At 41.2% G+C, this 26,833-nt stretch overlaps 1 pseudogene; it reads left to right on the top strand.

Annotated features, from left to right (window-relative positions):
• Positions 1–5,226: 5,226 nt before the first annotated feature.
• LOC140518653 (high mobility group protein B3 pseudogene) lies at positions 5,227–10,238 on the top strand (annotated as a pseudogene).
• Positions 10,239–26,833: the final 16,595 nt, after the last annotated feature.

Below are 26,833 nucleotides of genomic sequence, written 5' to 3'. Positions count from 1 at the left end.
CTTCCTTCCTTCCTTCCTTCCTTCCTTCCTTCCTTCCTTCCTTCCTTCCTTCCTTCCTTCCTCTGTCCCTCCCTTGGGTTCCAAACTTGTTTATGCTGCAACTTGTCAAAGTCACCTTAGAAAAAAAATAACTTCTCTGCTCTGGGTCTTATTTTCTTCCTTAGGAAAATATAGGCCCCAGATAGTCTTCCTTTCTGTGTACGAAGAGGGACAAGGCTAGGTACCATAGTGGAAACTCGCTCCACTTTGCACCTGCTGCTTTGTTGGGTTTTGACTCTCAGCAAAATACCCCTTATAGTTTCAGTGTTCTGTATTCTGAGATTCCTTCTAGCCCTTGCATTCTATTTTTCTGTGACTTTCCTGCTATTCCAAAGCTATCCTTTAGCCAGACACTTCCTGGACAATATGGAGAAACTTGAAGGACCCAAATGCACAGACACATCTAATGGAGGTAATAACACCTCTAGTATCTTGCTCGTAGGGTTGTTTTGAGGACCAAACACAATCATTTATGCAAAGCCTTCTGTTGACCTTAAAATACTGTATAACTGTCAAGAAAGCAATAGCTCTGATGACTATAGCCATGGAAAGGGAAAGAACAGTCACACATACGAATCAAAAGGAAATGGAGCAAAATTGATTAAACATAGCTGGAATGAAGACGATGAGAGGACTGCTCCAACCCACTCTTTCCTAGAGGTGACAGGTTTATAGGCATTGTACGTTTTATATGTTTTCCAACTTTTTCAATGTATTGATTGATTATACTGGTTTCTTGCTCATCTTTTTCTTTTTTGTCTTTAAAAACTACTACTTATTCTATAAGATAGCTTTCTGAGAGAGGCAAAAGGAAGAAAACTGGGCAAAATCATCATATTATTAAAAAAAGACATTAATAAAAACTTATTTAAAAAAAATCAATTCTTCTTATAAGACCTTGATTCTAGACCTCTGATCCTGATCAGTCCCATGGGACGTTGTTATTGTATAGGTTTTTATAATCAACCAGCATTAATTTGAGAACTTTCAATTACTTGCCATTTGTTAAGTGAGTTTGTGTGTGTGTGTGAGTGCACACACAAATGATTTGAATCAGCCTCGGCTCCTCATTCAGGCATGATTTTATTGGCCCCTCCATAAATGTATCCGTTTCCTGTCTGGCTTCTCCATGCAGAAGTCTCTTGGGCAATAGCAGAGACTTAGTAAACTCAAACGTAAATAATATTAGGAACCCCTCTGGGAGATGAAGGGCAAAGCCCAAACTCCCTTCCCTGGAATTCAAAGCCTGCCACCATCTGGCCCTAGCCTACCTTTTGATAATCATAGCAATAATAATACTAGCTAACATTTATATAGCATTGTAAAGTTTGCAGAAAGTTTTACTTATTTGTTCCTCACAACAATTCCAAGAGGAAGATAATATAGTTATACCCATTTTACAGATGAGGACACTGAGACGAAGAGCCTCCAAGTGATCTGCCCAAGGTCGCATCACTAGTAAACGTCTGAGGTAGGATTTGAATTCTCAAAGGTTTTCTTGACTCCACGTCTGACCCATTGTGCACTGTACCACCTAGCCTTGTTCCTCATTGCACCCGTAAAGGAACTGATGCTCCATATACTGCCAGATGCAATAGCTTCTCAACTCATTTTATACTTTCTTGCCCCCATGGACTTTCTCACATCTTTGCTTTAGTCAGAAAGAAACTGAATCTGTAGTTAGAAGGGACTTGATTTAGTTCTTGAGAACCTATACTTTTCCCTATCTGCACTTGGACAGCAATCTACCCTGCAATGTCTCTGACAAAAGTCATTCAGCCTTTGTTTGAAAACCTCCAGAGAAAGGAGAGTCCAATGTACCCATTCACCTGTGGGACAGTTTAAGTTGTTCTTCATATCAGTCTAAAATCTGCCTTGTGGAAACTGTCCCCCATTGCCTCTGTATCTGTCCTTGGAGGCCAAGAAGAAGTAACCTAATCCTTCTTCCATCCAATAGTCATTTGGATATTTCAATACAACTATCAAATCCTACCCCTCCAACGCCCACCCCCAATTTTGTTCTTCTCTGGGCTAACCAGCACCAATTCCTTCAACTGATCCTTCAGGGAAATTGTATCTGATGTTGTCAACATCCTAGTGGCTATCTTCTCAATGTTCTCCACTTTGTCCATATTTTACCTAAACTGTGCACTTAGAGCTAACTACAATATTCTGTGTCTGTTCTGGCACAGGGTAGTGGGAACTCTCCTCCTGGATACTATACGGTTACGATTATTTACTGTTCATTTATTGCAGTTGTGTCTGACTCTCATGACTCCATTTTGGGGTTTTCTTGGCAAAGGTTCTGGAGTAGTTTGCCATTTTTTCTCCAGCTCATTTTGCAGATGAGGAAGCTGAGGCAAAAGAGTTCAGTGACTTGCCCAGAGTCATGCAGCTAGGAATTGTCTAAGACTGGATTTGAACTCATGAAGAGGAGTCTTCTTGACTCTAGGTAGAAACATAACATTTATCTAATGCTTTAAAGTTTGCAAAATGCTCCACATGTTATGTCTCATTTCATCTTTACAGCAACCATGGTGGGGGAGATGCTGTTATTATCTCTATGGAACAAACTAGGAAACTGAGGCTGAGAGGAGTTAAGTGGCCTACCCAGGACTGGCATCAAACTCAGACAGAAATAGGGCTGCTATACATAGAGATCCCTGTAGATTAATAAATTTGAGATTGAATTTAGTGTTCCTGCCTCCAGGTCCAGTGTTTTATCCACTGTGCCAACCTGCCTCTCAACTCCAGATTGTACTAGCTTTGGAGGTATAAAGCACGCTTCCTCCAGTCCTTTGCTTATTCCAATCCTATCCATCCTTTAGGCTAAGATCACATCCCTCCTACATGAAGCTTTCCTTGGTCTTGGGTTGGCCCAGCTGGAAGTGACCCCTCTTGTATCTGAGCTCTCCTAGCAATTATTGATTCATATTCCTCTCACACTTTCCAATCTAATCCAATAAATGTTTATTACATGCCTACTCTGTGCCAAGCACTGTGCAAAGTGCAGAGGATATAATTAATAAAAAGAGAGATACTCCTTGTCCTCAAGGAGCTTAGAGTCCAATGTGGGGAGACAACACACAAAACGGAGACAGGAAGATGGGGGGACAAGAGGGGATCTTGTTCCTTGGAGCTGAAACCAGGAAGACCAATAAATGGGAAGTGGAGTGAGCTGAGTCCAGTTTCTGCTCTCTATAAAGGAAAGCACTGTTTGATAGTCCACCCTCAAGTCCTCCAATAAAAGGAGAGAAGGAGGGTGAGAGTGATGGTGTCAGTCAAGGCTTGAGTTAGTAGCATGGAAATGAGATTAAAGGTAATGAGTTTATTTTGGGGAAGAGAATCTTCTGTGGAGCTGAAATCCTGCAGAGCAGCAAATGCAAAGTGGAGTGACTGTCCACTATGGGACCTAGTCTTGACCCTCATTGTACCCATAAAGGAACTGATGCCCTATACATATTGTCTGGCACACATAGACAGCTTCTAATGGGCAATACTTGCTACTTTTTCATGCTCCTTCTCTCCCAATTAGACTGCAAAGCTCTGAATAATAGCTCCCATTTCTATGGCATTTTAAAATTTACAAACTTTCTTCACAATAACCTTGTGACTAGTAATGTGATCATTTTTTAGATTAAAAAGCTAAGGCTTAGAGAGATGAATATGTCTCAGCTTGCACCCTGAGTCTATCACCTCTCTGTTAGGAGGAATTGGTGTGTTTCATAATGGGTGCTCTGGAGTCATTATTGGTCATTGCATTGATCAGTTGTTAAATTTTTCAAAGTTGTGCTTAACAATGTTGTTATTGTATAATTATTTTTCTGGTTCTATTCACTTCACTAGGCATATAAGTTCATACAACTCTTCCCAGATTTCTTTGAAATCATCCCTTTCATGATTTCTTATAGCCCAATAATATCCTATTACATTCATATATCAAAATTTGTTCAACAGTCCCTTAGCTGATGAGCATCCTCTTAGTTTCCTGTTCTTTGTACCACAAAAAGAAACATTAAAACATGTTTGTATGTATAGGTCCGTGTCCTCTTTCTTTGATCTCTTCAGGTTGTAAGTCTAGTAGTGGTATGACTAAGTTGAAGGGTATGGATGGTTTAATAACTTTTTGGGCATAGTTTCAAATTCCTTCCAGAGTGACTGCATTATTTCATTCTCCACCAACATTGCATCAATGTTCCTGGTTCTCCACAAACCCTCCAGTATTTGTGATTTTTTATTTTTGTTAACTTGGCCAATGAGATAGATATAAGATGAAATGCCAGAATGGCTTTAAATTTCACTTCTCTAATTATTAGTGTTTTGTGGCACTTTTTTTTTTTCACAGAGGGTCTTCCTTGTTCTTCTAATTTGTTTATAATGGCACCTTTTGTGTCTAAGTCAGTTAGGTATCCATTTAGGACTTACTTTAGTGTTTGGTATGAGATACTGGTTTACACCTAGAAGATTACAAAAATTTTCTAGATTACTTTCCAGTTTTCCCAACAATTTTTGTAAACTAATGAGTTCTTACCCTAGTAGTGGGATTTTGGATTGATCAAACACAAGGCTGCTATGTTAATTTGTTTATTTATGTTGTGTATCAAATAGATCTGTGCCACTGATCAACCTTTCTATTTCTCAACCAGTTACACGTTGAGATTTGGTACTGCTAGGTCATCTTCCCACTTTTTTCATGACTTCCCTTGATATTCCTGACCTTCAGTTCCTCCATTTGAATTCTGTTATTATTCTTCTAACTCTATAAAGTAATCCTTTGATAGTTTGATTGGCATGTCACTGAATAAATAAAGCAATATATTGTCATTTTTATCATGTTGGCTTGGCCTACCCATGAACAATGAATATTTCTCTAGTTATTTAGGTCTATAGTTGAATAAAGAGTGTTTTGCAGCAGCATTCACAGATCGTGACTTCAAGCATTTGCGTGATTTTATTAGTAACCTCGTTTTTGTTTTCACATTGGTTACCACAGGCATTTGTAGCTGTGTTACAGTAGAGAAAAAAAGTGAGAACTAGGAATGTGTGCAAATTCATATCCACAAAAATGAGGAAAGTATTTGTAAAAGTGTTTGTGAATCCACTGCAGAAACTTCTAAAGTAACCTGTCAAGTGTGTGATGAGAAAATTGAAAAGATGGAAAAGTGACTAAGATTGTGGGTAAATGAGATGGTGGTCACCCCTGGTAAGACTGGTAGCTGGCTGTGCTGTGCTGGGGCCAGTGACTCACCCCAGGCATATAGTTTTTATCAGGAAACAGAACCAAAAGGAATATTAGAGATAGCAGATTGTCCCTTTTTTTTTTTTTTTTAACCTGAGAGTTACTTACTCTGATATCTCCACCCGTATTCCTCCCCATGCCACCCGGCATAGCCTTTCCTCTACCCTGCATTTTATAGGTTATTTCAAGGTTACTATGTTAGGAAAAGTACATATTTTAACATTAATGCTTTGTTATAAAGAATTATATGCAGACATATATAAACTATATTGGATTGTTGACGGGGGGAGGGGATGGAGGGAAGGATAGAATTTTGAACTTAAAACATTTTAAATGTTAAAAAAGTGCTTTAACATGTAATTGGGAATATATATAAAATAAGGAAAAAAGAATTCTATACAGAAAAGTATGGTCAGCCATCTCCATCAAGATTGCAGTTTTTGGTGATCACAGGAGCCTAACTATCTATATACCATAGGTTCAATGTAACAATATTTTCATTTTTGACTTTTTCACTATTTTCTAGGAACATTACTCCCATGAAAGTTGAGGACTGATTGTAGTTCCAGTGTGTCTCTTGTCTAGTAGACCCACAAAAATTTTATACATTCTATAGTTGTCCTAAGTGGAATTTCTCCAGGAAGCTTTATAATCATCTCTGTGGATTCTAATCTCAAGGCCAGACGTTGTCCTCTACATGTCCAACATATCCTTTAAGGTTCTCAACATTTCCTGTTAACTGTCTTGATGAGGTTAGATAAGGCTTATGGTCCCTTTGGCTGAAGGATTGCTACTGGGATAGATATCATATATCACAGAATACTAGAGCTAGAATAGACTGTAGAGACCAGCTATCTTGGCTCTCTCATTATTTTGTTATTAAAGATGAGGTTTCCCTATCTTATCTTGGCTGGAAGTGCAAGGGTTACTCAGGAGTCCAGACCCATTTTGATCAGAAAGAGAAACTCTGATCTGTTTCTGTCTTGGGTTGGTCCAACCCACACTGTGGACCCTCACATCCCCAGACACACACATGTATTAATATCATACTTAGTTTGGACAACTAATTGGCTTAACCTGCTGAAACTCAGAGCTCTTGAGCTCAAGAGATAACACCAGCCTCAGTCTCCCTGTAGCAGATAGCATGGTAACATGTCCATCTAGTTTCCCAGTTTTGTAGAAGAGGAAACTGAGGCTCAGAGAATTAAAATGACTTGTTCAGTCACATATTGAGTGGCAAGGCTGGGACTTGAATCCACATTTCTGCAGAATGATTGAAAGGACAGGTTTCTAGGAAGGGTAGGTAAAGTTGATAGAACCTGTCCCTATCTTTATGGAGCTGACATTTTAGGAGGAGAGGAGATTAGGATACAACATTAAGGAGTAAATTGCATTAACAGCTCTAACAGAACCAAGATCATAGGATTATGGGAGTTTCCGGAAGAAGGTATTGCTTTTAGGGCTTTTAACATGAAACAGTAATACCTCTTGTTTCTCTAATTTTAAGGTTTCCAAAGGTCTGTAGTGCAAATTTGTTATTCCTCTTTTTTTGGATGAAGGAAAGTCAAACTTGAAGTGATTTGTGCAGGGACACAGACATCAAAACCGTGACTCGAACCCAGGTTTCTTGGCACTCAGTCCTGTACTTTTTCCAGACATCACTTGAAGCTGGATGGATTTAGGGATTTTGACTACTGTGGTTCTTATCTGTGCCAATTCTCTGCGTTTGTTTTTGTGGTTTTTTTCCTTGACAGTGACTGATGATTGACTACCCCCGAATGGGCCCGGGTTAGGATGGGGTAAGGGGGAAGAAGAGCTCTTGCTCTAGTTGAAGACAATAAAACAGCCTGCTGTGGTGGGAAAAGCACTGGAAGCCAAAGCAGGAGACTAGAACCTGGGTTTGATCATGTGTGCTGGTAAATTTTAACTACTGACTCTCAGGGCTGTTGGAACCTCAGAAATCAGCTAGTTCAATCTTTCTATTTTTCAGAAAAGGAAACTAACAGCCAAGGGAAGGAAGGAGGCTTGCCGAAGGTCACATGGGTACTAAAGATGTAACAGAACCAAGATTTGAACTCAAGTCCTCTCATTTCAGCTACATTTTTATTTCTGCCATGTTGCTAAGGGGAGATAATGAGTTTGTCAGCAGTGATAGAGAAATCAGCTCTGATTTTAAGCCCAGTATCACTAGTCATAAGATAAATTCTTTTGGAGCTTTGCTCAGTCTTAGGGAATGTCACAGTTAAAAATCCCAAGAAAAAGAAGCAGCTAATCTTTCTTGTTTTTAGTTTTCCTCTCTGTAGTATTTCCTCTGAGTAGACGAGATCTGACAGCTTGTCTTGTTCATCAGCTGGAAGCAAGACCCCAGCATGACCATGCCTCATCTCCCTGAGCTCAGGTGTTCCTAGACAGACGTACTGGAGTTTCCTTCCTGCCTCAGCAAACTAAGCTGTTCTCAAGGGCTGTAGCCAGAGAGGGAGGCTGGTTCAATCATTAAATGCTCAGCTGCCCGGCAGGCGACTTGGTGATGAGGCGTTCAGTTTACACTGAGGTCAAACTGCAATGTTAATTCTGGGGCAAGTCAGCTCATGGATTTTGTTTTTTTAATGTTAACCAGGTGCAGACTCTGGGAGGCAGCGGCTGGGCTGTCTAATGGGAGCACAGTTGAAGGAATTCCAATGAACCTGACTCCCTTTGGCCTGCACTTACATGTTCCAAACATCCCAGTTCCCACAGTGGGAAGCTAAGAGGAGTTTGAAGCCATCCCATTGCTGGAAATGGCTTCCACTTCAAAAAGAACAATTTGGCCCTTTAAGTCTCCTCTTCTGAGCATATATATATATAGCCTGAGACACTGATGAATGCAAGGAGAAAACTGTTAGGAGTCTGGTCTGCTGTCCTTCATAGACCAAATGCTTGACAGACCAAGTGGGCCTGGAGACTGGTACAGGGCACTCCTGGGGAGGAAACTCCCTCTACCTAATGGGGCAGTCTTAGAGAGCTGCCTAGAGTGCTCAGAGGGTAAGTGACTTGTCCAGGGTCACTCAGTCAATATATGTTAGAGACTGGACTGCCTTTGAGGCCAGCTCTCCAATACGCAATATCACACTGTTTCTGACAGACCAAGTGTGGTAGGGAAGGGGTATAGTTGAGGAGAAAGAAAGCAGGAGGGAGGATCATTGAATTCTGGAGACAGAAGGGGCCACAGAGCACAAATATCTGATGTGCAGTGAAGTAAACAAGCCAGAAAACTGACACACCCAAGACACATAGTGTAAAGAAAAACAACATCAAAGGACATCGGAACTCTTATTGACGCAAAGTACAATCAACTTCAGGCAACTGATGATGAACCATCTCTTCCCATAGAGAGGTGGTGGATTTGAGGTATATAGAATGGGCCTTACGTTGTCATCAATGACCTGCATGTCCATTTGTTTTGTTTAACTGTATTTTATTATAAGGGAGGGTTTGATGGGAGAAGAAGAATGGGAAATTTGTGTCACTACCCTATAAACTCCAGTGGCTCCTTATCACCTCCAGGAGCAAATACAAAATCTTCCATTTGGAATTCAAAGCACTTCATAACCTAGCCCCTTCCTACCTTTCCAGCCTTCTTACTTACTCCACAACACTACTGACTTCCCTGGATTCCTTTGAGTGCCACTTAAAATCTCATGTTCTATAGAAAACCCCTTCTTAATTCTAGTTTTTTCCCTCTGTTAATGATTTCATTTTTATTATGTCTGTAAAGGAAATTATTTGTACATGTTTTGTTGCTTTCTTCATTAGACTGTGAGTTCCTTGAAGGCAAAGACTGTCTTTTGTCGTTTTTGTTACTCCACTACTTAACATAGTAAATGGCACAAGCTAGGTGCTTGATAAATATTGACTGATTGAAATGCTAGCAATGGTTTTTTTTTTCTTAAAGCAGCAAAAGAAATTTTTGAACCTCAAACATCAGAGCTAGAGGGGCCTTAGCAGTTGTCTAGTCCAACCACTTCATTTTATAAAATAGAAACTGAGGTTCAGAGTATAAACTCTCCCTTTCAGGGTTCGGGGACCTAGCAAAGTCACAGGGGACATGACCAATTTTCATGGGGATAAATTGATCACTTGCCTTCCGAGCATCTGGGAATTTTCTTGCCAAGGAATTTTTAACCAAAGAATCTGATTTGTTTGTCAAATTCATATACAAATGAGTGGAGATCAGATAATCACCCAAGAAAACTCCTTTTGTCCGAGTCCATGCCATGAGGCATAGGCGAAAGGTTACTGGATTCAGAATTAGGAGGAAACCTAGGGAGACCAGCAAATGATATTGGTACACACTAGAGTTAGCTAAAAGTGACCCAAAGACCAAAGGTCAAAATGTCTGCTTGTGCCTTCTTTGTACAAACATGCTGTGAAGAACATAACATATGAAAAAAATCCTGAAGTTCTTGTTAACTTTGCAGAATTTTCAAAGAAGTGTTCAGAAAGATGGAAGCAAATATCTGAGAAGGAAAAACCCAAGTTTGACAAAATGGTCAAAGCTGATCAATTATGGTATGAGCAGTAGATAAAGGATTATGGGTCAACTCAAGGTGAAAGGAATGCTCCCAAATGGCTCCCATTTGGCTTCTCCCTATTCTATTCAGAAACTTACCTTGAGAAAAAAAAAAATCTACTAACCAAGGGCTATCCACTGGAGATGGATAGCAAAACTAAACCAAACCAAAAAAACAACCCCCAAAACAACTTAGTGAGATGTGGGATAATTTGAGTGATACCAAAAAGCAGCTTTACCCCAATAAGGCAGCAAAACTGAAGGAAGAATATGAAAAGGATGTTGCTAATTATAAGTCTACAGGAGGGTTTGATAGTACAAAGAGAACAGAAAGACTGGCAAAAATGGGTGAAGGGGGAGGAAGAGGAAGAGGAGGAAGATGAGGATAAAGATGATGAGGATGATGAATAAAACTGTATGTTATTTGTCTTTTAAATATCAGAGAGTAAGGGAAACCCTAAATGAAGCATCTTTATTGATACAGTATTAGTAGCATTCAATTTTTAAAACTGGAAACAGGCCTCTAAATATTTTGCCTGGTTTATGTGACATGGATGTAAATGTTATGAGCACCCTGATACTGTTGTACAAAGCTGTACCTATTTCCAAATGTTTTAAGATGAAAAGGAAATTTAGTGTTTTCTTCTCTGTAAATTTTGCTGTTGCTGTAACAAAGCATTTACAAATGTTTCAGGCTTTGTTGTGTGTGATAATTATGGCTGGTTTGGAGACTTCTGCACCCCTTCCGTACATCTGAAGAGTGGGGGAATGTACCTGTCTCCACAAACCCAATTATACATATAAACATGTGTGAGTATACATTATATAAACATGTGCACACATGTACATATGTGTATACATATACAGATGTGATTTCTGCTTATTTGTAATAAAGAAGAAAGATTCTTTCATAAATATTTGCAATTATGATATCTTAGAAAGGGAGAATTAATTTGATCTTTCATAAAGTGCCATGGTCCAAAGCATGCACCGTTAGAGTAGCCCTTTGTGTAATAGTTGTCCATCTAACTTCAAGTTGTCTTTTTGTATCAAGTAAAATAGCAAACTGCTGACATTCTTAGATGTGGAAAGGGGGTAGGGTTTCAACTGGCATGAAAAAGTGATTTTTTTGGTTGTTTTTAAATAGAAACTACCTCTTTTTCAAAAAAAATGAAAAGGCAATGGAAATTAAAATACATCCTGTACCTAATATTTGGAACATTTTGTTGAGTTTTTTTTTTTGGTATGCTTAGAATGTTAAAATATTTTCAAAACAAACAGTATTGCCATTTTTAAAAGGAGCAAACCTAGTTTCTAGGCTCAGTTCTACTATTTCCATGCTCTGTGACCTTGAGCAGGTTATGTAACTTTCCAGTTTCTTAGTTTTCTCTCTTGTAGTTTGTGGGATAATATTCTCTGTCTACCCTAATTAATAAGGTTATTATATGAGTTAAGTGAGATGATAGATATCAGCTCAATAAGCATTTATTAAGTACCTACTGTGTGACAAATACCTTGGCAAACCCCAGAATACAAAGACCAATAGAAACAGTCCCTGCTATCCAGGAGCCCTATTCTGCTTTGTGAACAGTATGTACCAAATTTGTGACAAGGGATAATTATTATTGTCGACATGCACTGGGATGGAAATAGTCCCCAACTACCTACTGAATAAAGTTCAAACTCTGACTAGCAATTGGAAAAGTTGGGGGGAAACTGATATATAAGTAAATGTAATGGAAATTACATCACTCTGAGGAATGAACACTAACAGATTTCAGAGGAAGCATGGGAATACTTGTTTGAAATGATGCAGAGAAAAGAAAACAGAACCAGGAGAACAATATGCACAAAGAGGGAACAAACTCTGATCAATGCTAGTACCAAGCTATTAAATTAAGGGACACATCTCTCCTTTTTGTTAACAATTGATCACCTAACTTTGGCAGACAGGAGGAAATAGACATTGTAAGGGCATTTATATGAGAGTTTATTGGAAAGTATCTGTTTAATGAGGCAGCTAGGTGGCTCAGTGCCCAAAGCTATGGTTCTGGAGACAGGAAAACCTAAGTTCAAATCTGGTTGTGTGATCCTGGGCAAGTCACTTAACCTCTATTTGACTTAACCCACTGGAGAAGGAAATGGCAAACCACTCAAGTATCTTTGCCAAGGAAACCTCATGGACAATATTGGCTTGTTATGGTCCACAGGGTCACAGAGAGTCAGACAGATGCATACATGTACATATATGTGTGCATGTACAACAAATCTGTTTAATAAAGAAAAAAAGTTCACATGCCTTAGCCTGGGATTCAATACTCATCCCAATTTAGTACAATTTCCTACCTTTCCATTCATATTCCACATTACTACCTTCTTTATCCTCTAAGTTCTAGTCCAACTGGACTTCTCATTGGAATGAACTAGGTATAAACTGTCTCTATAAGCCCATCACTTCGCATCAATGCCTGCACATAATAGGTGCTCCATAAGTGCTTGCTGTAATGGAAGGAGCCCTGAATTTGAATTAGAGAACTTGGGCTAGAATCTTGGGTTTGGTACTTACTACCCCTATGATGTGGGTCATGTCACTTCATCTATGGGCCTCATTTCCCTCATCTGTCAAATGAGGAGGTTTACTAGATGACATCCAAGGTCCCTTCCATCTCTGAATCTATGATCATGTCTTACCCAAGGAAACATACCTTATTACTTCATACATTACTTCCATTATTTCATCTGAATGGTCACTCCTGAAGGAGCATCAGGGAAGCCCTTAAGTGGAGATTAAGAAAGTTGTTCCAGCTACAGCAGAAGTCTAGGTCTGACAAAGAATCACCTTTCCCCTCATTTTACACCAATTGCTAAAATCAGATAGGAAAATGCTATAATATCTACCCCCTCTCAGATACTGACCCAAGAAATGGAAGGCCATACTTCAGCTCCAGTGAGAACCTTAGACCTCCCTGAATGTAAATAGGAACCCCATCTATAGCATCCCTGGTAAGTCATCTTCCAGACCTACTTAAACACTCCAGTGGGTAGGTGAGCCCACTATCTTCCAAAGCACCCTGTTCCACCTTGGGATATGCTCATTGTTAAGAAATTTTTCCTTATTGCATTATTTTGTCACTTAGTGAAAGTTTTGGTTGAAAGTCTCCTTCTCTCCATTTCCCTATGCCTAGGATGCTTTTCCTTTCTGTCTTTACCTCTTAGAGTTTTTGCCTTCTTCCAAACAGCCTTTTCCATCTTCTATGGAAGCCTTTTATGATCCCTTGCTTATATCTACTCTTCCTTTTTGGATCATCTTGTTTTTACTTAACTGTGTATAATGAAAGTCTGATTAATGAGATCTTTGTCCTTAGAATATGTGTGGATTGACCCTTCCTCTTGGATTATACAGAACAGGGATAATATTCTCTGCCTCTTATAATCTAACATGTGAAACTTTGGGAAACCAGTTTCTGGCAGAGAGTGATCATGACATAATGAAAAATCTTTTGTTTGGCTCAGGAAGGGCAGCAGTGTTAAGGACTCCCTGGAGGGAGAGGAGGACTCCTGGGGCTGGCAGTATTGAGGGACCCCTTGGTCCCACAAGTTCCCAAAATGTGTATTTCAGTAATTTTGTGATTTAAGTTTGAGCCCACTCTCTCTAGGGACTCGTGTGTGTGTGTGTGTGCGTGCATGCGTGTGTGTGTGTGTACACATACCCACACAGAGAGGAGAGTTTGCCCTCTGGTTTGGGGGAATGCTTTTGTACTTCAGTCCTTGATGCACCTTCTCAGTAAATATTCCTTTGTGAAAGCTAATTAATGTCAACTGTTGATTGATGTTGGAGAGCAAAGTAGATGGAGACTTATGAAGGATAGCATTGGAATACCCCAATCCCAGAACCCTGAAGGAAGAAGTCATCAACTGCCCTCTAGGGACCCAGAGCAAGATGCCTGAGTGACATCAGAAAGGGTTTTAGATATGTAAATGTTGTATCCTCCAGCAGAAGGGAAGCTACTTGAGGGCAGGGGCTGCTTAAGTTTTGTCTATCCCCAGCACCCAGAACAATGCCTCACACATGTGCACATGCAGTTTCCCAATCAGTCCTTCATTTTTCCAAGGCTGGTTTATCTCTGCCCTATGGTTCAAACTGATCTGTATGATAATTACATCAGAACATAAAAACTGCATTTCCCAAAGGGCTATGTATTTATTCGCCAGAGTTTGGCTGGGCACTAGGGGAGGTTATGGGTGGGAATCTATCAAGTGTTACTTGCTTATGGCAATGATGATAAAAAATGCTTGGTGAATAATAAAAAAATGCTTGGTGAATCAAATTGAATTTCATTGTTATTGAGCTCACTGTTAACTCAACAAAGGGTTTTCAAGATAAAATTTAATTTTTTTTTTTTTGCTCGAAGTGCCCTCTAAATCTGCTTCATTGTTTATTTATGTCTGAATTTAGATTTTCTCTATACTTGGGCTGGTCCAATGTGCAGATTTGCAACTGGGTCAACTCATTTGCAAAGTAACCAGGCTTTCTATGTGTCATTATGAACATATCTCTTTTTTAAAAATTTTTTAAAGGATGTCACCTCAGCATGCAACTGATTTGAAGTGAACATTCTTAAACCTAGAATGCTCCTAATTGCCTTAGAACTGCCTTGAGCCCCTGAAGTTACTGAGGCTTTTATTCTTTGCTTGGGATAATCAGGAAAACATCTCAAATAACACTTCTCGCTTGATTAACATGAAGTTTCATTGAGTGCATTTCTTTTTTTTCTTTTTTCCTTTTGTTTTAAACGATAATCAAATAGTGAAGGCTGATAAAGGTTTCATGAAATAAAATAGACTTCCTAGTAGCCTAGGCTGAGGCAACTGCTATGAAGATCCAACCAAGGAACACAATGTAAGTCTATAATGTAAGAATTGCGAGCTTAGAGGGGACCCAGTGCATTTTTATAATACCCAGAAAAACTATAGAGAAAGCAGACCAGGGAATTGTTTGCTCTGAGTTTTGGAACCTCATTGACCATCGACCTTTTACTCATTCTAAAGTCTTACTAGGAGCCTTGGAAGCTGAGAACTGTTCGTGTCTAAGATACTTTTTTTTTTTGTCCGTTTCTGCCCCAGTATCTTTCTAGACAGTTTTTTTTCTCCTTTCTATCTGGTTCTGTGTCTCCGTTTCTCTCTCTGTTTTCCCCCTCAAAAATAAGGGTCTTCCAAGACATATATCCAGAGATGACGAAGGAGCTGAGGGGGAAGATTGTGACTGAAGGTTTCTTGAAACTACCTGTCTGAATAGGTCATCTTTTCACTTCCTCTTACCTATGCCTCTTCACACTGTAAACTATATATTTTCTTCTCTGGCTATTTCTCTCTTACTATCTCTCTCTCTCTGTGTGTCTGTCTCTGTCTCTGTCTCTCGTTCTCTCTCTCTTTCTCCCATCACCAGCTTCCCAGTCCAGGATCTCAGGGCCCCTCCTGAGGAAGGTATTTTGCCAGGAGAAAAGGGACAAAGCTGTATTCTGGTCTGTACCCAGTAACAGGGCCAGTCAAGCAATCAATAAACATTTATTAAACTCATACTATATGCAAAGGCATTATGCTTATACTAGAAATTAAAATACAAAGAATGAAATTACTCCCCACTCTGACTCCCAGATGGTCCCTGATTGAGGGGTGTTTTGAATAGAATAGTTACATGGAATCTCAAGACACATGACAAGACAGGAAACATCAGTTAAGCAGTGGCTCTAGAAAGCAGTGAGGGTCTGGGAGCCCTGTCCTTGGTATGGAAAACATTCTCTGTTTACCTTCAGTTTCTCAGGTCACCATTTCTGGTGTTGGTGATTCAGCAGGGTAATACCCAGGAGAGGATGGTCTGATGAGCAAGTAGAAATTGAGGTAGGGTGTTGCAGAGGAAAGAGCAGTGGTCTAAAAGTGAGGACACTAGAGCTCTAGGCCTGGGTCTTCACTATATAGTAGTATGCCATTGTTGCTGTGGCTAAGTTACTTTAAAAAAAACAAGAAACCCATTTATCCAAGTCAATAGCAAAAACAGAAATGAGAGAATGTATGTTTAGGAGAATATATGCCAGACAATACATAGTGAAGGAACACTGCCTCTGAGAGCGAGGATAATTCAGCTCAACCAAGAGAAAGTCCTGGATCTCACCCAAGGAGAAGTTTCCTGAAGTCTGTTCATGGCCTCAGTCTTGTCATCTGCAGAATGGACAAAACTCAATAAAGACAAGAGGTTTTTATTAAACTAAATTTGAAAAGCCATTTATTAATTAATGAAATATTTAGCATCTATTATTTGCAATTCATTCTGCTTGGCCTGGCGAAGATAGAAAAGTCAAGGTCACTAAGACATGTGAATGCTCTCCACAGGCCTAGGTAAAGGGAAGCAAAGGAGAGACTTCCACACAGAGCTGCTTCTTGGGTCCAGAGCCTTCAGGGAGATGGTGAAAGATCGTGAGTGGTCAGGATCACTCAGAAAAACCAGTGTTTCCTTGTCTTGAAACATCTGGTCTGAACATGCTTCCCTGGGAGTCTGGGGACTAGGGACTCTCATTTCACAAATGCGCAACCAGCTGAAATGCTGAAGCTTGGCAGCTTGTGGCTATAGGTCACCTGGGCTTCCCTCTGAGACATCAGCCTCTCCACTGGCATCTTCCTAAATACCGGTTGTCACCTCCCAAGCCCTACAACTTCCAGGAAAGAAGACATCAGCTTCTCTGGGCTTTCTTTCCCAAAGGAATGGTGCTTTCTGTCTGTCTCTTCTAGGTGTGGTATGAATCTTGGGGGGATTATGTAGATGATCCTTCAAGTGCTTGGAGATCTTCAGATGAAAGTTCCTTTAAAAAATGGAATGTTATTAGGATTGGCTGCCGTTTTTCCTCCAGTCCTAAATCACTTCACAGATATTAACTAATGAATCTGGCTCACATTCCTGTGGGGAGTTATTATTTATGTTGTATCTCATTTTATACATTTGAAACCATCTGTGATTATAACTCAGAAGGTTCTTGAAATGTGGCTGGAAAACCCCCAGCCCAGGCTCCTCTAAACTAATGTTGGAGTTGGGGGGACACTGGAGGTGGGGTGGGATATTCATTTTCCACCTCACTTTAGACTGAGCACACCTTTCCTCCTCTCTCCTTTTCCCCTCCAGTCTACTTTCTGTAACTCCTCCCATTTGAGATTTCCTACGTGATCTGCCCTATTTCCTCTCTTCCCTTCTGTCGTCATCTCTTCCCTCCCCTATTTCTTTCCCTCTACTTGTCTTCCTCCTTTTCTACTCCCTCTTCTTACCCTCTTCCCCCTCCCTATTCCCTTAAAACAAAAAGCATCTCAGTTTTTAAATTTCCAAAACTTGAGTGTTCTCTTGGTATAAGGAGTGAATATTTCCTGGGTGATACAGAAGACCTAGATGAAGCCTTCTTGCCTTCTTTCTCCTACTTTAGACTCCTGTCTCCTCCCCTCCCCTCCCCTTCTTTCCCTTTCCTTTTGCCCTTACCCTATTCCCCCTCACACACCCCCACCTTGACCTATTATGGGTAAATGGGCTCCAGCTGCTTGAGTACTGGATTTGGAATAACTGGATTTGATACCCAGCTCTTTCTTTCTTTTTAAATTAATTTATTTTTAGTCTTCAACATTCACTTACATAAGATTTTGAGTTCTAAATTTTCTCCCCTCCCCAGGACAACATGCCGTCTGATATAGGCTCTACATATACATTCATATTAAACATATTTTCACATTAGTCATATTGTGAAGAAGAGTTAGAACCAATGGGAGAAATCATGAGAAAGAAGGAACAAATGAAAAAAACAGAGCAATCTGCCTCCATCTGCATTCTGACTCCACAGTTCTTTCTCTGTATGTGGATGGTATTTTCCATCATGAAGTCTTTGGGAGCTGTCTCAGGTCATGGCGTTGCTGAGAAGAGCCTTAGCTCTTCTCTCAGTGTTAGTCATTGCGCAGTGTGGCTGTTACTGTGTACAATGTTCTCCTGGTTCTGCTGACACCCAGCTCTTTCACTTAGTGCCATTGTGAACCTAGAAAAATCATTTCCTTTTCCTGAGACTCAGTCTCGATCTGCAGAATGACCTCTCTGGTCCCTTCCTTTCTTTTATTTTACAATACTAGTAAGCAAAGTTAAGTAGCTCTCAGCTTCCTCCTTCCACTTCCCACCCCCTACCTCGTGAGAAGAGGCAGACAAATAGGTACCAGACGGGCCTCATTTGCAAGGTGTCTAGCCTGGGTTCCTTCTGTTTACTCCCTGGAGAGGCCTAACCAGAGACAGTCTCTGGCTTTTTTTTTTTTTTACCTTAGGAGATTGGTCACCTTGGGAAGGTGTATTCAGGACTGTAAATATTTGCAGTATCCAGGCTCCCATAGTGGGGAGTGGGGGGGGGGGGGTGAGATGGGAGGGTACAGAGAGAATTAAAAGGAAGGAAAAGATTTGGCAGGAGTTTTGTGTGTATGTATTTGAAATCAGAACCGCCTAGGTTCATTGAGCATTTTGGATGTGCAAAATGTGGACAAATTCCAGGGTATCCTCTAAGGAGCCCAAGACTTATGGAATGAAAGAGTTGAAAGGGCTCTTAGAACACAAAATATAAAACGTCAGGGTTAGAAAGTGCCATAGGAGCAATATAATTTTACTCCCGTATTTTAAAGAGAAAGAAATTGAGGTCTAGCGTAGAGAAGGGATTCAGAAAAAGCCCTGGACTCTAGAGAAATGGAGAGGTTTCGTTTTAGTCAGATGAAACCGGAATTCTGGTGAGAACAGGTTTTCTCTTTGGATTTCAACTATTTGGACTGTTCCACTGGCCAGGTATGTATGTCTGTGTGTGCAGGAGAAAAACAAGTAGATGAAGAATGTGTTTTGTCCAGACGATAGCAGATATTGGGCAGCCCAGGAAATTAGTCTGTCGGTACTGGGACAGAAACAGCAATAGACGAGGCGCTAGGCCCAGAATGGAATTTCTGTTCAGTCCAGAAAATGAGAGGAGGTGTAAGAGAGTGAGCAGAGAGACGGCCTTGGGGCCCTACACTGGCAGCCGCTTAGTTTCTCTGTCCCTCAGCCAACTCTTAAGACTATCAGTTGCTGAGAGGCTGCTGACCTGTATTGATAGAGAATTTCTTCACCAGGGAGCTCACTATGCCAGTGAAATCACAGGGAAATTACCTGATTCCTTCAATGATCTCAAGTTATATCATTACCTAACCCCTCTCCCTTTTGCCCCTCTTAATAGCAATAGTTATGTTGTATTCCTGTGAATCATAGAACATTACAATCTTCAAAGAGCCAAAGCTGTGGGTATTGGAAGGACCTAGAGTCCAGCGGGCATAAGTTTCATTATATTACTGAGAACGACTAGCATACAAGAAGAGATACAAATGATTTTTCTACCTATGATACTACCTTATGTGACAAAGAGCAAGTTGCTAACCCTTCTGCTTCGGTTTCCTCATCTATAAAATGGGATAATAATAGAAATATTGTGAAGCTCATATAACACATTGAAAGTGTTTCATAAAATCTAAATGCTATATAAATTCCAATTATTATTATCAGAAAAGGAGGTAGGCTGGTCATTCAGCAAGGGGGAAGTATAGTAGATAGATATCCTGAGGGTTGCTATGCTGGGTACCCACCAGAGAAAGGACTGTTTCATTTTGTTCTTTGTGGCCTCAGTGTCCCATATAGTTCCTGGCATAAGAGGCACATTCTAGGTGCTCATTGATTGAATGATCCAGGGCATCTGGATCATTTTAACATGTAATTGGGATTGGGATGAGGAGATGATTGTTCATGCTTCACGAGGGGTTACTAGGAGGTCATGGACAAAGCCGTAGGCAAGGATGATTTGTGATTTGCACCATTGGAGAGAATGTCCTTATCGATGGTATCATGGACCCATTGAAATACTTAAGCACAATTAAGTCCTACTTTGATATGGTTGTATAAAGAGAATGAGAGAGATGTGCTCCATAGTGAATGTGGAGTGCTATGGTATCATAGGCACTAATGATAAATATTCAAGCCAAAGATGAAAAATTAAGAAAAATTATGAAAACCATAAACAAACACACTAAGTTTGACAGTAAGGGTGTGGCATGGAGGAAGAAACACAGGACTAAAAAATCCAGAAAGCTGGATTCTGATGCTGGCTCTGCTGCTAACTGGCAAGGGGACACTGTCAAGGGACTTTCTCTCCAAGCCTCAATTTTCTTACTTGTAAAATGAGAGTAGTAGACTAGATGATCTCTGTGGTTCCCTCTAATGCTAACACTTGATGGTCTATGATTTGTCCCTTGGAAAAAACAGTCTAGTCAAGAAAAAGGTCATGATCTCAATTTCTCTTTCAGTGAAAGGGTGAACCGGTTTGTCATTTATTGGTGGGGATGATCACTCGGGAGTGTTGAGACAAAGACATACTTTCCTAGGGAGGGAAGAGGTTTAAGTTCTGTCTTGAGTGACTCTTGCACAAAACTAGTATATGACTAGGTGGTGGGTATTTCTTCCCAGGGGCCCATCATCTGTAGGGGCATGCTTCTATCCTGTACTGGTTCTCCAGTCCGTTCGTTAGGTTTGCTGTGATGCTGCAAAGATTCTGCCCCAGTCTGGGGACCCTCTCTCCACTGTGAGGGGGCCCATCTTTCTCCTACTCTCTAACTACGTGTTCCATCTGTTTCCTATCCCCCTCTGCTTCCCCTTGGAAATTGCCAGGTATGAATGCACCTGATCATGGTAGATTATCCTCTGTCTGCTCCCATCTCTGGGCCTCTCAACTGAATTTGTCTCAGGTGCCATAAATCCTAGTTAGATTTCTGCCTAGTCCTGAAGCCAGTGAAAAACCGCACTGAGCTCTATGACCTAAGTTCTATGAAATGCTCAGGATCTAAGAACTCCCTGACACTTGTAATGCCTTCTTTAATAAATGCTCTTTGCCTTTGGCAGTGAACTAAACAACTTCTGGAACACAGGTAGTGATTTAAAATGAGAAAGAAAGTGAATGCATTTAACAGTCTGCATTTTAATCAGAACTGCAGCCTAAATCTACCCCCTCTTGGCTGGGAGCCCTGGGTTTCACCTTGAGCAGGATTTCCCAGCTGAAGGGGGAAACTGGTTGGCTGGAACAACTAGTTAATCAATCAAGAAGCACTTATTAAGTTCTTACTGTGTCCCAGACACTGTGCTAGGGATACAGAATAAATGAATCAGGCCCTATCCTCAGTGAGTTTTCGTTGGAAGACCACCAATAGCTGGGGGGAGGGACCAAGGAAGGCTTTATGTAAAAGGTGGCGAATGAACAGAATTTTGAAGGAAACAAATGTTTCTAATAGAGGGAGTTAAGAAAGAATGCCTTCTAGTCCTGGAGAGTAATCAATGCAAAGACCTAGAGATGGGAAATGAATATCTTATGTAAAGAACAGTAAAGGCCAGCTTGGCTCAACCATAAAATTCAGGGAGGAGAATAATGAATAATAAAATTGGACAGGTAGGAGGGACCTGGTTGGGAAAGATTTTATAAGTCAAACAGAAGAGATTACATTTGATCCTAGAGACAATGGGGAGCCGTTAGCAATTAAGAATAGTGGACCAGAATATATACAAGGAGAGCATGTGCCCCTTGATTGGTGGAGATAATAACTATTATTCTTGTTTCACCTTCTCAAAAATTCTCTTTCCAGGAAGCTAGTAAAGTTCTGCTGGTTGATTGATATAGGGTAATGTGGTAAAGAACCAGAGATGGGGGTTCGTATATAACATCATTAGATGCCATAATGGGGAACCTGTGACCTCAAGGCTACATGTGAGCTTCTAGGTCCTTGGGTGCGCTCTTTTGACTGAATCCAAGTTTTGCAGAAAATATTCTTTTATTAAAAAGATTTGTTCTGTGAAGTTTGGATTCAGTCAAAGGGCAACATTTGAGGACCTAGGGGGCCACATGTGGCCTCAAGGCTGCAGGTTCCCCACCCCTGCCATAACCCCTAGATGCTGAAGACAGAAGTAATATTCTTCCCTCACGGGAGATCTTACTTATTAGTCCAGTGTGAATAGGGAGAGTGAGCTCAGAGGGGGCTTTACATATAGACAGGCATATATGCTTAGATATTTTTCATATGTATGTATATATGACATATATGTATGTATGTGTATGTATGTTTGTAGGCTGTCCATCCAATTACATGTCATCCTTTGGAAGAGAGAGAGAACTGACAAGTTGACCAGGGCTATGTCCCACAGGGGGGACTTGATTCCTCTCCCCACCAGGGTTGCCCTCTCCTGGGTCTGGCTTACCAGTCACCTAGCTCTCTCTTCTTGTCCTGGTTGCCACTCCCTAGGATACTATAGGCTGCTGTACCCTCTCTTGGGTGCTTTTCTATGAGATAGAGCAGACTTTTTTCCCCCTACCCTTTCTGCCTCCAGATAAGTTCCTGGTCTGAAGACCCATGCTATAGAGCACACAGTATCAGTGTGAGGCAATTAGCAGGGAAGGAAGCCAGATTCACTGTGCCTTTCACAGGAAAATGGAGCCAAATTCTTTGTGCCTTTGACTGTAAAGATGCCAGGCTCAAGTACAAGGATTGTGGGTGGGAGGTGGAGCAGGGAAGTGTTGTATAGCTTGGAGGGGGCTGCTGAGGGATTTGACCTGGTGTGGCTATTTGGTCCAAGTGCCCAGGCGTCATGGGAATGAGAAGGAGCTTTGGCTGTGGTTGGTCTCTACTGAGACAATGGGGTCTTTGAATAGTTCTCTCCAACCCCCACCCCCTTGGCAAGACCAAAGAACATTCAGTACCAAGGGCATTGCAGGGCATCATTTGAAGGGCATCATAGGGAATATGTTGTTGGACTTTAGCTCAGGGGAACTGGGTTTGAATCCAGCCTCAAATACTTACTAACATGGACTTGTCATTTACTTCTGAGAACCTCAGTTTCCTCATCTGTAAAATAGAAATAATAATACTTGGACTACTTACCCTCAGAGGGCTGTTGTGAGGAAAGTACTTTGTCCATCTTAAAGCACCCTAGAAATGTTCTTGTTATGGGTTTGGTAGAAGAGATGATGTTGTCTGGAGCAAAGAGGATGAGTACATGCCTGTCTTGGAGCCAGTCCACACCTCAGAGTTCCAGGCAGGTAAGAACATTGAGTGAGAGCTGGGCTTTTCCCAAAGAGCAGCTGAGGTCATGGTTTGAGCAAAGTGAAGGCTGTGATGGTAACAAAGACTAGGTTTGGAGTCAACAGACCTGAGCTCAAATCCCATCTCACACTTTTATTTTCATGTCTTTGGTCATGTCAGCTCTCTGAGAGTTTTATTATCTTTCCCAAGTGATAAGTTTGAATTGGTTGATTTCTCAGGTCTTTTGCAGCTCTCAACCCTGTGAGACTGTGTGATGTAGTAGGTAGAGGATTAGGCCTAGAGTGAGGAAGACCTGAGTTCAAATCCTGCTCTAGGTACCATAAGTGTGACTCTAGGCAAGTCACTTAACTTGCTTCAGTTTACCCATATGTAAAATGAGGGTGATGGTTGTTGGACTCAGGATCCTCTGATGTCCCTTTTAGCTCTAAATCTTTCATCCTTTCATCCTAGAGGTTCCCTTTCATTGACTGCACCTATATTTATGGGAAACATGCTTTTTGACTCAAATATTGATGCCCTGGAGCAAGACCTGTTTTCTTCATACAACTTACAGCTGTGGAGCAGCTCATAGAGAACATTGGCTCATATATACTGGACCTCATGGAGCAGTTAGGTGGTGCAGTGGATACAGCACCAGTGCAGGAGGACCTGAGTTCAAATCTCACCTCAGACACTTGACATTCACTAGCTGTGTGACCTTGGGCAAGTCCCTTAACCCCAACTGCCTCATCCTGGGTCATCTCCAGTCATCCTGATGAATATCTGGTCACTGGATTCAGATGGCTCTGGAGGAGAAGTGAGGCTGGTGACCTGCACAGCCCTCCCTCACTCAAAACAATGTCAAGTACATGTCATGTCATTATTTCTCTGATGGCATGGTCTTCTTTGGCAATGAAGGACGAACACACTGAACCTCATTGGCATTAAGCCTAGAAAGAACCTTGAAGTCATCAAGTTTAGCCCCTTCATTTTTCAGTCAGTCAATAAACATTTATTAAACTGCTACCGTGTGCCAGGAACTGTGCTAAGTGCTAAGGCAAAAGACAGCCCCTGCCCTAGAGGGGCTCACAACCTAATGGGGGAAGTCAACATGCAATAACTACAAATAAGCTACATACATATAGAACAAATAGGAAATAATCCACAGAGGGAAGGCACTAAAATTAAGAAGGGTTAGGAAAACCTTCTTTAAAAATGGGATTTTAGCTAGGACTTGCAGGAAACCAGAGGAGCCAGGAAGGAGGAGGGAAAGCATTCCAAACATGGGGGACTGCCAGAGAAAGTCCCAGGAGCTAGGAGATGGAGAGTCTGGCTTGAGAAACACCAAAGAGGCCAGTGTTGCTGTCTTGGAGTCATTCCACACACCTCAAAGTTCTAGGCAGGTAAGAGCACTGGGTGAGAGTTGGACTTTTTTCAAAGAGCAGCTAAGGGCATGGTTTGAGCAAAGTTAAGTGGAAACAAGGATTAGGTTTCTAGTCTTTGTCATATTGAAAGTATGTAGGAGTATGTCAGGTATAAGAAGACTTGGAAAAATTTGGGAATGGGGTGGGGTGCAGATTATGAAGAACTTTAAAAACTAAACAGAGAATTTTATATTTGAACCTGGGGGTGCTAGGGAGTCATTGGAGTTTATGGAAAAGGGGGGTGACATGGTCAAGACTGCACTTTAGGAAGATCACTTTGACTGTTGAGTGGAGGATAGTCTGTAGTGTGGAGAGACTTGGGCCAGCTAGACCCACCAACAGACTATTTATTGTAATAATAGTGGTGTGAATTGATGAGGTCTTGCATCTGGGTGATGGCAATATCAGAAAAGAGAAGGGGGAGTATTAGAGAGATGTTGCAAAGGGGAAATCAACTCATCTTGGTAACAGATTGGATATGGAGGAGAAGAGTGAGAGTAAGGAGTCAAAGAATACTCCTAGGTTGTGACCTTGGAGGACCATGGGGATGATAGTAATGGGAAAATTTGGAAGCAGGGAGGTTTTGGAGGAAAGATGGTGGGAGTAATCCAAAGGTGAGGCATTCTAGGGTAACATCAACAATATGAGAAGGGAGCAAGGGGCTGGAGAGAAGGGGACAGCATAAAGGTGAATTGGTTAACTAAGGGGTCAAGAAGGAGAAAGGAGGAGAGTGTGGCTATTTCAGGGGTAAGTCCTGGAAGGGAATTGAAGAGTCTAGGGAATGGAAGTCATAATGCAGACAAAGAAAAAAGGGTTTGGTTTTAGAACACAGGAGGAGAAGTAGAATACTCATAAATTGTGATCAGATAAGGGAATTTCAGAGTTCATGGACATAGAAGTGGTGCATTTGTGGGCAAAATCAAGGGTATAACCATCTTTTTGTGTAGCTGAGGTAGGGTGGAGGAGTAAGTCATTGAAAACTAGTACGTTGAGGAAGTGGGAGGTTAGGATGTTACAGGGAATGACAAAATGTATGTTGAAGTCTTCTAGCATGAGGACAGGACCTAGGGAAGAGAGAAAGAATTCATTGGAGTTCACTGATGGTGTGGTAAGAAGAGAGATCTCCATTCTAGCCATTCCAACACAGCCTCTGTCAACTCCTGCCTAGTCTCTAGCCTTCCACGGGAAGAGAATATTATACCAACCAATCAATCAACCTATTTGAACTCATTGGAGAAGGAAAGGGAGTGTTCTGGAGACTGGTGGACAGCAGCAAGAAGAATTTTAATTGGATAGTAGATATGGATTGAATACACCTCAAAGAAGGAGAGGTTCCTGAGTGATAATAGTGCTAGAGAGAGAACCTGGAAGTGGTGATGAGGAGAAATGAGAATGCCAACTCTCCCACCTTAACCAGTAAGATGGGAGGAAATGAGTGAAAGTGCAGCCAGTGCTGGAAAGGGAGGCTATGTTATCAGGAGAGAACCATGTTTCAGTGAGAATCACAGTAGAAAAGGAAAAGTTTTTAGATGAAAGGAATTTTGTTGTCTATGAATCAGGCATTCCAGAGAGTGCAGTGGGAGGGGGTAATTTCTGTTTGAGATATTGGAGGTAGATGGAGGGAATTGGTAGTAGGGGATGAGTCTGCTAGGTTCAGACTCTCTGGGAGAAGGGTATGACTGGGGGAGTGTTAATAATTAAGGGAAAATTTTAGGTAGAATTTTCAATGTTCATAGAGTTTTGGCCTCAGGTTGGAATCCTTTCAGACCCTTGGGCAGCTCAGGAAGAGGATCAAGTACTTAGAGTAGAAAGGAGTGACTCTCCTTCCCCCACAGCAGGGGACTAGGCTGGTAACTTAATGAAATGACCCTCTTCCCTTTCCTCAGTGGCAAGAGACTGGTGTCCAGCCTTACTTAGCACAGAGTTTGGCACAGAGTAGGTGTTTAGTAAAATGTTAGTTGATTGATTGGTTGGTGTAATAGACTTCTCTTCCCATAGAAGGCTGGAGACCAAGCAAGAGTTGCCAGAGGCTGTGTTAGAATGTCTAGAATGGAGATCTATCTGTCTTCTTGCCATAGCACCAGAAGACTGGAATGTCTCTTTAGAGAAACTGGTGTCATCCCCCACCACAGCAGCAGGAGACTGGTACAATGGAATAGTTCTTCTCCTTCTGAGGGGGGGCCAAGAACCAGGCAGGTGACATCCATGATGCTTTTCCTGACCATTTTTAGAAAAGATGACGAAAGTGAGCCCAAAGAGGTTAAATCATTTGTCCCAGATCGGCCAAGTAGTACCTAGTAAACAGAACTGTAACGGGAAGCACTTTCGCCTGAGAATTGTTCTGTGGGGACTGGGAGTTAGGGTTAAACAGGAACAGTTTAGAAGAAAGTCTGGAACACAGGTATAATCATCCCATCAGAAGAGCTAGTCTGATACTGGTCCCTA

The sequence above is a fragment of the Notamacropus eugenii genome, chromosome 1 (assembly GCF_028372415.1).
Source record: "Notamacropus eugenii isolate mMacEug1 chromosome 1, mMacEug1.pri_v2, whole genome shotgun sequence".
In the NCBI taxonomy this organism is placed as follows: domain Eukaryota; kingdom Metazoa; phylum Chordata; class Mammalia; order Diprotodontia; family Macropodidae; genus Notamacropus; species Notamacropus eugenii.
This window is presented reverse-complemented; position numbering and strand designations above follow the sequence as displayed.